The sequence below is a fragment of the Mus pahari genome, chromosome 4 (genome assembly GCF_900095145.1).
Source record: "Mus pahari chromosome 4, PAHARI_EIJ_v1.1, whole genome shotgun sequence".
Taxonomy (NCBI): Eukaryota; Metazoa; Chordata; class Mammalia; order Rodentia; family Muridae; genus Mus; species Mus pahari.
The window spans coordinates 136,859,939-136,862,358 of NC_034593.1; the positions used below are offsets into that span (position 1 = coordinate 136,859,939).

General features: G+C 43.9%; 1 non-coding gene across 1 annotated transcript; it reads left to right on the top strand.

The window, feature by feature from the left end:
• The first annotated feature begins 799 nt into the window (after window positions 1–799).
• LOC115063987 lies at window positions 800–905 on the top strand. The gene has a single exon (XR_003843827.1). It is a non-coding gene; the product is annotated as a U6 spliceosomal RNA (small nuclear RNA).
• The last annotated feature ends 1,515 nt before the right edge of the window (window positions 906–2,420 follow it).

Here is a 2,420-nt window from a genome sequence, read left to right on the forward strand (position 1 = left end):
TTGTAGTTAAAGTCAAGGCTGATCAGAAAAATTTCCTATAGCCTCTCTTTCCAACTAAGACCTGTCCTGAGACTATGGGGCGCACCTGGCATCCTGGACACCAAGGGACCCAATTATACAGAGGCTGCTCTGCTGGTCCCTACCACAGACAGATCAGTTCCCACAGTGATTATGTAGATACTATTGTATCTCTTACCTTATGAGCTGAAGACTGAGCTTAAGCCTGGGTCTGAGCTTCAAATGGTTCTTCTCCTGGACTGCTCACACTTTAAGAGCCTGGGGACCTGCTTTAGGGACCATTGAGACAAAATGTCATTTTCAGTAATGGGTGCAGGGGCATCACTTCTGTGCTCAGGTATAAACACAGCTACACAGTTCCCCTTCTGAAACCTCTCTTGCCTAACCCAACATCAGCAATGGAACTAGAAAGGACGGTAAGACTTAGAGTGCTGATTTCTGCTCCCGCACAGCAAGCCCAGAGTCCTAGCTTCCACTGAAAGAGTGAGAGAGAGTCTAATGGTCTAATGTAGCACATACGTGTTCAAGCCAGCTGCATCTGAGCTCGGGTGGTCAGACTGTCCGGGGCATCATTCCCTGGGGAGAAACCATATCTATGGAATCCAGGCTTCACAGTAAGCTGTTTATGTGAATTATACACATCAAGCAGGATTTCTTTATCCAGATCTCCATATTTACAGTGTGAGTTCGGAGTAAGCAGCGCAACCCTGGCAGACCTCCAGAAATGCCCCCAACCAAGAGTGAGAACATGGATGTGCGACTTGCTTCTTTCTGGACATGCGTGGACAAGAATCAGCACATATACTAAAATTGGAACGATACAGAGAAGATTAGCATGGCTCCTGCGCAAGGATGACATGCAAATTCGTGAAGCGTTCCATATTTTTGGGCCGGGCGTGGTGGCGCACGCCTTTAATCCCAGCACTCGGGAGGCAGAGGCAGGCGGATTTCTGAGTTCGAGGCCAGCCTGGTCTACAAAGTGAGTTCCAGGACAGCCAGGGCTACACAGAGAAACCCTGTCTCAAAAAAAAAGATTAAACAGAGAGTCATGATTTTCTTTTTTCATTAAATCCAGACCACTTTTTAAAAAAGTATTGCTTTTGTGTATGTGTGTGTGTGTTTGTGTGTGTGTGTGTGTGTGTGTGTGTGTGTGTGTGTGTGATGGGGGAATATGTTGTATGTAGCACACATACAGAGGTCAGACACAGAAGTGAGTTTTGTCCTTCCACTGTGTTGGTCTCTGGTCAATCTTATGCTGTGAGGAGTAGGAGAAAGCACCTTTATTTTCTCAGCCATCTGGTCCACGCTTGGAGTATTTTAATGGCAACATGAAAACCATCAGTTTTAACAGATGTGTGGGCTTGAAAGTAATGTTCACCTCAGGACGTAGGACTAGAGAAAAGATTTCTCTAGCAGTCTATCTCAAGTCAAAGCAAAGGTCATACATACTCTACTCTTTATCCAAAGGACAATGTAGTAGGGGATTGACCACACAGCAGAAAAATACCACAGTTTCAGAGATGTCTGTTTTCGGAAGCTTCTTGTGAAACTTCTCTCTATATTGAGTGTACCTTCTTTAATTCCTGGAAGCTTTCTACAGAGACAAAACCCACAGATCATAAGAGTAGGTACATCAGTGTTGCCATATAAAATTGCAAACACGGAAAGTTTATAGCCATTCAGGCTTGGATGGAACAGAGGAGAATTGATCTGTGTGTTAATACCACCACTTAATTCAGTCTCCAGTGGGGTAGTTCATAACGTTCACTGAGCAGTTGATTCAAATTTTAATACTTGATGTTCTAGAAAAAAACAAAACAAAAAAAAAATGAGTACCTTATAACACTGTGAAGTGTGAAGAGAATAAAAATGTTTGATATAAGGCCATTTGAAGAGCCTCTGATTTATGTCACCATAAATACTTTATCCACATGCATGGTTAAATTGCAGTGGACATATCATTCACAGCACAGAGCAGAGTTCCGGAATGAAGAACCAGCAGGCCACCTGTCTTTATTGAAAATGACACATTGGAATGTATCTGCAGTTGCTTTCCTTGGGAGACAGGGCCAAATCGTTTTCCCAGATATCCTCTGTGAGGGATAGAATGTGTGCACGTGTATATGGTTACATCACTCAGGGACTGATAGAACACTTTGCTATTGTTAGGAACCTGTCTCATCATTCAAGGAATGTGTCTGGCTGGCCATGTGGGACACCCCTTCAGGTTATGGCAGAATGAAACAACAGGGTCACAGAAGACAGTGCCATTCACTTCACTTCAGGCCCTCCCTGTTTTCCTCAGATTTTTTTCATCCAAGAAGTCAATGGCCACGATTGTTAGCCGATAAGCTTGTGTGAGTGAAGAGGCTGTGACCTGTAGAGTGATAATAATCCACAGC